Here is an 11,734-nt window from a genome sequence, read left to right on the forward strand (position 1 = left end):
AAAAAATGAACTAATGACCATAACTTTATCTATGATTCTGATTTAGTATAATTTGGATTGCATGTAATGACAAAGCTTTCTGTGGTGATACTAGTTATATTTAAACATGATGTACATATTTATTGAAATACACACCAAAACCATTCAGGTTTCTATGGATGCCCTACAAAATGGACGCGCATATCCATTGCAATGGACCGAAGTAGGCATTCTTCTTCTATTCATATTTTGTCATTATATCCTTTCGTTAAAAGTCAACTTATGAATAATAAAATTATATTTAATACTACCCTTACAAACACAAAAAAAAAACCCAACATGATCATAATCTAGTGCGACATTGTATTATTTCGAAAGGTACATTGTATATATTCTATAATATTGCTAGTCCGGACAAAATAACCATACCCTGTATTACATTAGATACGGAGTGGATATATACATTGTATAAAGCGACCAGGCATTGTTAACTATGTCAAATATGTTACTATGATTAACACTGGTTTTTACATTAGTTACATTTCAATACAATAATCATTTCAGATTAATGAATACCGCTGTTAAGTTAAACTGTATAGTATTAATGTTTGTCAAATACATTACTCATTAAATAGCTCACATAAACATCATATTCTATTGAAAATTGACATCACAGATAAAGCCTGGTCAGTTCTTTATACAACGTCAGCATGAAAATGGATTGTAATGACCAAAACACTGGTAAAGAAATAAAATTGAGATCAGTTAAAGGAGAAAAACGTAATTCCATTAATTGATATCAAAACTTAAGTAAAACCGAATCATTAATATTTGTTAACACACAAAGACAAAAGTAGAGAAAACATTAATACTGTTTTAGTTAGATTAGCTTGTTGTAGAGTAGAGGAAATATCGATGTAAATTTTAGTTAGACTCACAAGTTGTACAGTAGGAGAAATATCGATGTAAATTTTAATTAGACTCGCTAGTTGTACAGTAGGAGAAATATCGATGTAAATTTTAATTAGACTCGCTAGTTGTACAGTAGAGGAAATATCGTTATATTTTAGTTAGACTCGCAAGTTGTACAGTAGAGGAAATATCGTTATATTTTAGTTAGACTAGCTCGTTTCGTGGTTGAAATGTTACATTTTTGTGACACTATAATTTAGATTTGACAGAAATCATCTTGCCACGAAAGGATTTCTCAGTAAATATTTAGTGTTCCTGATTTTGGTAACCTTATCATTTCTTATTGGATTAATGTTTGATATCAAGATAATGAGTTTTGTACATATTAATTATTGATTTTAGCAAAGTATAAAATATGTTCCTCTTCTGGACGATCGGACAATACAGATAACGGTAGCGGGTTTGGAAGGACAATCCATCAGAGATCTGTGTATCTTTTTGTTGTGGAATTAAGATAACATATAATGCTGTAGGTGTAACTGAGGCCGACAGTTAATTCATCAAACATGATGGTTCTACTGTGTCTTTGATTGTCTCTGTCGTTGTTAATATTTTCGTCGAATGTGTATATATGTCATAATCTACATAAAATGCCATTTAAATTTTTTATTTTATGTAACGGTTTATTATAAATATAAAAGATCGATCCAAATACTTCTATTACATCTCCTTGTAAATTTTCATCGAAATGATATGCACGCGTATTTGAGAGCGCACAGTGAAGTATGGTACACGTGTAGCTCCAGCCCGGAGGTCCCCGGTAACCGTATCCCTTTATGGGTTTTTTTACAGAGAGGTCTAGTAGAGGTTATTTACAAATGGAAATTATATAATTCTTAAGTTATTCCATACATATCGCAACGATTCTAATGATGAAAAGTACTTGTGTGCTGATGAAAAACAATATTCCGTTTTCATGAAAGCATGGTCAGTCGAAAATCATAATATCATCAATAATTGATTGTTAGATATCCACGAGGAGCCTCGCCTAGAGTCTAGACCATAAAGAATTCGTCAACAGACTTTTGGTAGTGAAACGTACAACTATAAAATGCCAAGCCAATTAGTGAACCCGGTTTGATTTTAGTGTAAGGATCATGTTGTCCCGAGGAAAGAAGCTGCCATAAATATGTACATTAGACTGAACGCCTGTTCGTCATCCAGGCAGCTCCTCGCCACCCTGGTCTCACGACCAAATTAGAAAAGTTTGTAATCTGGTCATTTCATGATGATAACGTGTGTATTAACAATATCTTATTTTAAAATGTTTAACAAAATCATCGATTATAAAATATCCTTGTTTTATCCTAGAAGACATATTATCTCTGGTATATAGATACGTGTGTTGATTCCGCAAGGATTCAGAAGGGAATAAAACAACAACAAAAACACTCAAACAAAAAAACGTTAGAACTAAAAAACGTAAGTATAATCCTATCGTCTCGGTGTTTTCATTAAAATAGCTTAACGCTGTGTGTTCGAGAACAAATGTATTACAATGATTTCATCGTGGTGACAATGACATATTCCCAAAATATAGGTGTGCGTTACTAAAGCCAAAGATTTACACAACAGTTCTAAAGTTAATCTTATCAACGTATACCAATGCCTCTTCTTGGTACAATCCAAGATTGATATTGTTTCATGAAATACCAAATAGACTTGCTAGTCCGGTATGCTAAGTTATGAGTGACATTTCCTATATATTACAGCCGATTGATTGTAAAACGAAATGCAGTAATGGTAAATCGGATTGCTGCAAAGATGACAAGAATAGAGCAAAACTTCTACTGAATGTAGTCATTGTAGCATTAAGTCTCTTCATTGGGAAGTGTTTATCCTATAATTCTATAATTCTATAATTCTCACTTCTACTGAATGTAGTCATTTTATCTCAGCATTAAGTCTCCTCATTGAGAAGTGTTTATCCTATAATTCTATAATTCTCACAGGATTTCTGACCAATTCAATAACAAGGGTTAGCGCGTGATGATTAATTTATTGGCAATTCTCTGATAATTATTGGCAATAACTTGCCAAAGAGAGCAATTTGATACATATATTTCCGTTTAAGATTTTAGTTTATCCTACATTCAACATTTGAAAATAATATTTCATTCCAAAATAAAATTTCACGCTGCCAATTGGATTTGATCTTGTGACGTCACGGCTTCTGGCGATCGTTCCCGGTAAAAAAGATATAGTTCGTCGAAATAAAAGCACAATATCCTCAACATTATTTCAGTATTTTATTAAAGATATTCCACCATGAGGATAATCATTTTATATACAAACTACTTACATATATGGTTGCGAGTTACATTGACTAATCGGGTACTTTGATCCGGCTGTCACGTCACGTCAAAAATACACTAATATAGTGACGGCAAACTAAACGACGTCATCAAGTGACGACGACATGAACATTGTTCTTCATATCACACCACCAGTGGGAATTATAAGAGCATTATGACGTAATACCTTTCTATTTTATTTGGTAAGGTTATATAATGAAAACGTGCAAATGGAAATTTCCTATGATGCCGCTCTGGAGAATACCAAACGATACCACTTGTGGCAGGTACTGATACACTGTAGTTTTACATTGTTCCTGTCACCCACATAATGTAAGTAGCCCGAGATGTGAAGCTATGTTTTAGTATGTGAAAATGTTAAGTTATACCATACTTCTATTTCATGACCTTATTTCATTAACGAAATACCCCAAAACCTTCACTGAAGTAGGAATTACCAATGTTCTCCCCCCTTTTTTTAAGTTGGAGCAGCAACTATTTTGACAACTCCATTGTGGAAGCATTGTTCCCGTCCGTGTTTACACCACTATTTAGCTTTTTTAGCGTGCACACGTCACATTACCTCGAACCTAGCATGTTTTATTGTCTCTGTCCCTACAGCCATTCCCCGAATACTACCAGGCTTCTTATCTGCTTTATTTAACACCTGCAAACGCTAAACAATCAACGTTATACTAACGCTTGTAAAGGTTCCTTGCGTCAGCTTACATCAAACAATACCACATTTTGTCAACTTATCTGTACGGAATCAACAAAAGATTTCATCTCTCGGGCAAAAAAATGGAACAACTTTACATCGACCATTTCTTGGAGCCTGGGAAAACTGTCAAAGCCCTGACTCTACCATATGTGAAACCACCGACAAACGAGAACATATATAATGAAGTATGATTTAAAGCGTGTGTATGATCCAGCTTGTTACGAACATGCACGGATGTATTGTCAATTCTGATTGGCTGTTACCTCTCTCTCAATGCTTGTCACTGGCCTGCCGACACAGAAACAGACACAATAGTTGAACAGTTCTGACATATACTGCACTCGATCACGAATTCCGATCGCATGCCTTTTCCCGCTTTGTGTTGCCATTGTCTTCGCGTGTTATTGGTCACACACCGCGCGGTATTCCAGGTGTTAGACAGGCAAACGGTTGCCCTCATTGCGAATGAAGCAAGGTTGCATATCAATCGAGAAAGCTGCACATTACCGAACAGTAGAATATGTAGATAGACTACACCATATACATAATATACATACAAGTAATTATTGTGCATATGTATGCCTCATCGTAATTATCTTATGTTTATTAGCTAGCGAGTGTAGAATATGCGTATAACTGTGATTGGGATGGCCGACATGTGAAAACACAAGTTTGAACAGCAGGTCGCAAAAGAAGTTTATATTCTCCTAATATAAATCACGTTAGGTACCGTGTACTTTTACTGTCCTCCTTCATTGTAACGTATTATATCATGGTAGTCTCCTCCTTCATTGGTAACGTATTATATCATGGTAGTGTCCTCCTTCATTGGTAACGTATGTTGTCATGGTAGTGTCCTCCTTCATTGGTAACGTATGTTGTCATGGTAGTGTCCTCCTTCATTGGTAACGTATTATATCATGGTACTGTCCTTCATTGGTAACGTATTATATCATGGTAGTGTCCTCCTTCATTGGTAACGTATTATATCATGGTAGTGTCCTCCTTCATTGGTAACGTATTATATCATGGTAGTGTCCTCCTTCATTGGTAACGTATTATATGATGGTAGTGTCCTCCTTCATTGGTAACGTATTATATCATGGTAGTGTCCTCCTTCATTGGTAACGTATTATATCATGGTAGTGTCCTCCTTCATTGGTAACGTATTATATCATGGTACTGTCCTTCATTGGTAACGTATTATATCATGGTACTGTCCTTCATTGGTAACGTATTATATCATGGTACTGTCCTTCATTGGTAACGTATTATATCATGGTAGTTTCCTCCTTCGTTGGTAACGTATTATATCATGGTAGTGTCCTCCTTCATTGGTAACGTATTATATCATGGTAGTGTCCTCCTTCATTGGTAACGTATTATGTCATGGTAGTGTCCTCCTTCATTGGTAACGTATTATATCATGGTAGTGTCCTCCTTCATTGGTAACGTATTATATCATGGTACTGTCCTTCATTGGTAACGTATTATATCATGGTACTGTCCTTCATTGGTAACGTATTATATCATGGTACTGTCCTTCATTGGTAACGTATTATATCATGGTAGTTTCCTCCTTCGTTGGTAACGTATTATATCATGGTAGTGTCCTCCTTCATTGGTAACGTATTATATCATGGTAGTGTCCTCCTTCATTGGTAACGTATTATGTCATGGTAGTGTCCTCCTTCATTGGTAACGTATTATATCATGGTAGTGTCCTCCTTCATTGGTAACGTATTATATCATGGTAGTGTCCTCCTTCATTGGTAACGTATTATATCATGGTAGTGTCCTACTTCATTGGTAACGTATTATGTCATGGTAGTGTCCTCCTTCATTGGTAACGTATTATATCATGGTAGTGTCCTCCTTCATTGGTAACGTATTATATCATGGTAGTGTCCTCCTTCATTGGTAACGTATTATATCATGGTAGTGTCCTCCTTCATTGGTAACGTATTATATCATGGTAGTGTCCTCCTTCATTGTAACGTATGTTGTCATGGTAGTGTCCTCCTTCATTGGTAACGTATTATATCATGGTAGTGTCCTACTTCATTGGTAACGTATTATATCATGGTAGCGTCCTCCTTCATTGGTAACGTATGATGTCATCGTAGTGTCCTCCTTCATTGTAACGTATGTTGTCATGGTAGTGTCATCCTTCATTGGTAACGTATTATATCATGGTAGCGTCCTCCTTCATTGGTAACGTATGTTGTCATGGTAGTGTCCTCCTTCATTGGTAACGTATTATATCATGGTAGTGTCCTCCTTCATTGGTAACGTATTATATCATGGTAGTGTCCTCCTTCATTGGTAACGTATTATATCATGGTAGTGTCCTCCTTCATTGGTAACGTATTATATCATGGTAGTGTCCTCCTTCATTGGTAACGTATTATATCATGGTAGTGTCCTCCTTCATTGATAACGTATTATATCATGGTAGTGTCCTCCTTCATTGGTAACGTATTATATCATGGTAGTGTCCTCCTTCATTGGTAACGTATTATATCATGGTAGTGTCCTCCTTCATTGGTAACGTATTATATCATGGTAGTGTCCTCCTTCATTGTAACGTATTATATCATGGTAGTGTCCTCCTTCATTGGTAACGTATTATATCATGGTAGTGTCCTCCTTCATTGGTAACGTATTATGTCATGGTAGTGTCCTCCTTCATTGGTAACGTATTATATCATGGTAGTGTCATCCTTCATTGGTAACGTATTATGTCATGGTAGTGTCCTCCTTCATTGGTAACGTATTATATCATGGTAGTGTCCTCCTTCATTGGTAACGTATTATATCATGGTAGTGTCCTCCTTCATTGGTAACGTATTATGTCATGGTAGTGTCCTCCTTCATTGGTAACGTATTATATCATGGTAGTGTCCTCCTTCATTGTAACGTATTATATCATGGTAGTGTCCTTCATTGGTAACGTATGTTGTCATGGTAGTGTCCTCCTTCATTGGTAACGTATTATATCATGGTAGTATCCTCCTTCATTGGTAACGTATTATATCATGGTTGTGTCCTCCTTCATTGGTAACGTATTATATCATGGTAGTGTCCTCCTTCATTGGTAACGTATTATATCATGGTAGTGTCCTCCTTCATTGGTAACGTATTATGTCATGGTAGTGTCCTCCTTCATTGGTAACGTATTATATCATGGTAGTGTCCTCCTTCATTGTAACGTATTATGTCATGGTAGTGTCCTCCTTCATTGTAACGTATTATGTCATGGTAGTGTCCTCCTTCATTGGTAACGTATTATATCATGGTAGTGTCCTCCTTCATTGGTAACGTATTATATCATGGTAGTGTCCTCCTTCATTGGTAACGTATGTTGTCATGGTAGTGTCCTCCTTCATTGGTAACGTATTATATCATGGTAGTGTCCTCCTTCATTGGAAACGTATTATATCATGGTAGTGTCCTCCTTCATTGGTAACGTATTATATCATGGTAGTGTCCTCCTTCATTGGAAACGTATTATATCATGGTAGTGTCCTCCTTCATTGGTAACGTATTATATCATGGTAGTGTCCTCCTTCATTGGTAACGTATATTGTCATGGTAGTTTCCTCCTTCATTGGTAACGTATTATATCATGGTAGTGTCCTCCTTCATTGGTAACGTATTATATCATGGTAGTGTCCTCCTTCATTGGTAACGTATTATGTCATGGTAGTGTCCTCCTTCATTGGTAACGTATTATATCATGGTAGTGTCCTACTTCATTGGTAACGTATTATATCATGGTAGTGTCCTCCTTCATTGGTAACGTATTATGCCATGGTAGTGTCCTCCTCCATTGGTAACGTATTATATCATGGTAGTGTCCTCCTCCATTGGTAACGTATTATATCATTGTAGTGTCCTCCTTCATTGGTAACGTATTATATCATGGTAGTATCCTCCTTCATTGGTAACGTATTATATCATGGTAGTGTCCTCCTTCATTGGTAACGTATTATATCATGGTAGTGTCCCCCTTCATTGGTAACGTATTATATCATGGTTGTGTCCTCCTTCATTGGTAACGTATTATATCATGGTAGTATCCTCCTTCATTGGTAACGTATTATATCATGGTAGTGTCCTCCTTCATTGGTAACGTATTATATCATGGTAGTGTCCTCCTTCATTGGTAACGTATTATATCATGGTAGTGTCCTCCTTCATTGGTAACGTATTATATCATGGTAGTATCCTCCTTCATTGGTAACGTATTATATCATGGTAGTGTCCCCCTTCATTGGTAACGTATTATATCATGGTTGTGTCCTCCTTCATTGGTAACGTATTATATCATGGTAGTAACCTCCTTCATTGGTCACGTATTATATCATGGTAGTAACCTCCTTCATTGGTCACGTATTATATCATGGTAGTGTCCTCCTTCATTGGTAACGTATTATATCATGGTAGTAACCTCCTTCATTGGTCACGTATTATATCATGGTAGTAACCTCCTTCATTGGTCACGTATTATATCATGGTAGTAACCTCCTTCATTGGTCACGTATTATATCATGGTTGTGTCCTCCTTCATTGGTAACGTATTATATCATGGTAGTAACCTCCTTCATTGGTCACGTATTATATCATGGTAGTAACCTCCTTCATTGGTCACGTATTATATCATGGTAGTGTCCTCCTTCATTGGTAACGTATTATATCATGGTAGTGTCCTCCTTCATTGGTAACGTATTATGTCATGGTAGTGACCTCCTTCATTGGTAACGTATGTTGTCATGGTAGTGTCCTCCTTCATTGGTAACGTATTATATCATGGTAGTATCCTCCTTCATTGGTAACGTATTATATCATGGTAGTGTCCTCCTTCATTGGTAACGTATTATATCATGGTAGTGTCCTCCTTCATTGGTAACGTATTATATCATGGTAGTGTCCTCCTTCATTGGTAACGTATTATATCATGGTTGTGTCCTCCTTCATTGGTAACGTATTATATCATGGTAGTGTCCTCCTTCATTGGTAACGTATTATATCATGGTAGTGTCCTCCTTCATTGGTAACGTATTATATCATGGTAGTGTCCTCCTTCATTGGTAACGTATTATATCATGGTAGTATCCTCCTTCATTGGTAACGTATTATATCATGGTAGTGTCCTCCTTCATTGGTAAGGTATTATGTCATGGTAGTTTCCTCCTTCATTGGTAACGTATTATATCATGGTAGTGTCCTCCTTCATTGGTAACGTATTATGTCATGGTAGTGTCCTTCATTGGTAACGTATTATATCATGGTAGTGTCCTCCTTCATTGGTAACGTATTATATCATGGTAGTGTCCTCCTTCATTGGTAACGTATTATATCATGGTAGTGTCCTCCTTCATTGGTAACGTATTATATCATGGTAGTGTCCTCCTTCATTGGTAACGTATTATATCATGGTAGTGTCCTCCTTCATTGGTAACGTATTATATCATGGTAGTGTCCTCCTTCATTGGTAACGTATTATATCATGGTAGTGTCCTCCTTCATTGGTAACGTATTATATCATGGTTGTGTCCTCCTTCATTGGTAACGTATTATATCATGGTAGTGTCCTCCTTCATTGGTAACGTATTATGTCATGGTAGTGTCCTCCTTCATTGGTAACGTATTATATCATGGTAGTGTCCTACTTCATTGGTAACGTATTATGTCATGGTAGTGTCCTCCTTCATTGGTAACGTATTATATCATGGTAGTGTCCTCCTTCATTGGTAACGTATTATATCATGGTAGTGTCCCCCTTCATTGGTAACGTATTATATCATGGTAGTGTCCTCCTTCATTGGTAACGTATTATATCATGGTAGTGTCCTCCTTCATTGGTAACGTATTATATCATTGTAGTGTCCTCCTTCATTGGTAACGTATTATATCATGGTAGTGTCCTCCTTCATTGGTAACGTATTATATCATGGTAGTGTCCTCCTTCATTGGTAACGTATTATATCATTGTAGTGTCCTCCTTCATTGGTAACGTATTATGTCATGGTAGTGTCCTCCTTTATTGGTAACGTATTATATCATGGTAGTGTCTCCTTCATTGGTAACGTATTATATCATGGTAGTGTCCTCCTTCATTGGTAACGTATTATATCATGGTAGTGTCCTCCTTCATTGGTAACGTATTATATCATGGTACTGTCCTTCATTGGTAACGTATGTTGTCATGGTAGTGTCCTCCTTCATTGGTAACGTATTATATCATGGTAGTGTCCTCCTTCATTGGTAACGTATTATATCATGGTAGTGTCCTCCTTCATTGGTAACGTATTATATCATGGTACTGTCCTTCATTGGTAACGTATGTTGTCATGGTAGTGTCCTCCTTCATTGATAACGTATTATATCATGGTAGTGTCCTCCTTCATTGGTAACGTATTATATCATGGTAGTGTCCTCCTTCATTGGTAACGTATTATATCATGGTAGTGTCTCCTTCATTGGTAACGTATGTTGTGATGGTAGTGTCCTCCTTCATTGGTAACGTATTATATCATGGTAGTGTCCTCCTTCATTGGTAACGTATTATATCATGGTAGTGTCCTCCTTCATTGGTAACGTATTATATCATGGTAGTGTCCTCCTTCATTGGTAACGTATTATATCATGGTAGTGTCCTCCTTCATTGGTAACGTATTATATCATGGTAGTGTCCTCCATCATTGGTAACGTATTATATCATGGTAGTGTCCTCCTTCATTGGTAACGTATTATATCATGGTAGTGTCCTCCTTCATTGGTATATATTATATCATGGTAGTGTCCTCCTTCATTGGTAATGTATTATATCATGGTAGTGTCTCGTTTCGTTTGGTGAATAACATTGGAAGTAGATCCGAAATTGAATTCCTTAAACAAACATTACTGATATCAACCTTACTGTGATGAGGTTTCAAAAAAAGGTCCAACGATCGTGATTCATCTTATTTTACATTTCTTCTAATTAGATTATGTTCTATAAAAATGACAAAGAGTCTGAAGGAAAGTGTTATGTTGACATGGATAGTCGTCGTCATCAAATATGATCCACGTGAAATACACAATCAAATGATATTTTGAGAATCATCTATCATAAATGTTATACTACAACATCGTCGTATGTTCTTTCTGATGCGATCAATGAACAGCTTTACCAACATAAACAGATATATCGACTTAATACATTGTGGAATGTTTAAATATATAGAGTAACCTTGTGCAGTTTTCTGAACAATACTGCCTGAAACATTTCCCCTATGTCTACAAAATCACTTTCTTCCAATAAAACCATTCCTTGTATCTTATTGAAGTAAGTTCTTTTCACCGCCATTGTTAATATACCATTATCCGAGCTACTACTTGTTCTATCACCGTTTAAAATAAGTTAAAATACAGAAGTCCTTATTCTCTCATTAGCATCGCGGATAATCATACTATATTACATCATGATTTTTAATCAAATACCATCACAGTATTTTCATGAAAATTAGAATTAGAGAATAAAAATTCTTAAAAAGTTCACATCCTTTATGTAAACGAACACAACTTGATGAAGTACAACTTGAAGACTAACTTAACATAAATTCTAATCAATTATGTTCCTCCCATCTAAGAACAATTTTGCTCCAACCAATGTAAAAATAGACAATTCTACGTGGTAGGTTTGGATGAAAGATAATTTAAAACAACATTACGCCGCTTTCTAGTTTCAATTTGTCACTTCTTTTATTTATTTATTTATTTA

This window comes from Pecten maximus, chromosome 5, assembly GCF_902652985.1.
Source record: "Pecten maximus chromosome 5, xPecMax1.1, whole genome shotgun sequence".
Classification (NCBI taxonomy): Eukaryota; Metazoa; Mollusca; class Bivalvia; order Pectinida; family Pectinidae; genus Pecten; species Pecten maximus.